This window comes from Leucoraja erinacea, chromosome 22, assembly GCF_028641065.1.
Source record: "Leucoraja erinacea ecotype New England chromosome 22, Leri_hhj_1, whole genome shotgun sequence".
Classification (NCBI taxonomy): domain Eukaryota; kingdom Metazoa; phylum Chordata; class Chondrichthyes; order Rajiformes; family Rajidae; genus Leucoraja; species Leucoraja erinaceus.
The window spans coordinates 12,772,544-12,773,541 of NC_073398.1; positions in this window are offsets into that span (position 1 = coordinate 12,772,544).

The window sequence follows — 998 nt, forward strand, 5'->3', positions numbered from 1 at the left end:
CAATTATTATCTGTAAAGATGGTTTAACTTGTAAAGTATCGAACCAAGGATGAGCATTTCATTCATCACATTCATACCATTTTCTTAAAAATTTCAAATGGTTTTTTTTCCAGTCTTGGACAGAAATAGAGCTAGAACTGAATACACAGGAACATTCTCTTCAGCCCACAACAAATGCACCAAGCATGATGCCATGTTAAATTAATATCCTCTGTCCCTACTCTTTCCATATTTTTCCTTCCCTGCATATCCATGTGCCTATCTAAAAGCCTTTCATAGCACCACTAACGAACCTGCTTCCACCACCACCTGTGGCAGCGAACTGCAAGCATGCACACTCTGAGTGAAAAATAACCTCACCTGACATGTGTACTTAAAACTTTTGCCCTCTGACATTAAAGCTATGCCCTTTAAATCTTTCCATTCTGGGATAAATGTTCTGACTATCTACAAAGGGCAGAAAGATCTTATCTAACCCAACACATCTGAAATGTTCTATCAAATATATTATTTGCTAAGAGCTGCCAGACAAATGCCCTCTTTTAATGTGGAATATGTAGCAATGTTACAAAATTTTGAGATTTTAAAAATCAAGTCTGCAATTTATCCCATCAGATAAAGCATAACAATAAGTTTAATTTGACACCAAATTCACTTTCATATCTCAAGTATTAAAAAAGTTATGGCCATTTTCATACTCGGAAATTAACATCTTGTTCCCTATTGATTTTCAATGGACATTACAAAAAAGCTGTGATCTTGGATAATCAAAGGCTCATTTCTTAAGGAAAGATTAACATTTTTAAATAGCCTAAGTGTCCAAAGATTATTCACAAATAATTCACAATATAACATGATTTTAATATCTAATTTACATTAATTTATAGGCCAAATGGAAGGAATTTAGTGTTTAAGAGGGAACTGCAGATGCTGGAGAATCGAAGGTTACACAAAAAAGCTGGAGAAACTCAGCGGGTGCAGCAGCATCTATGGAGCGA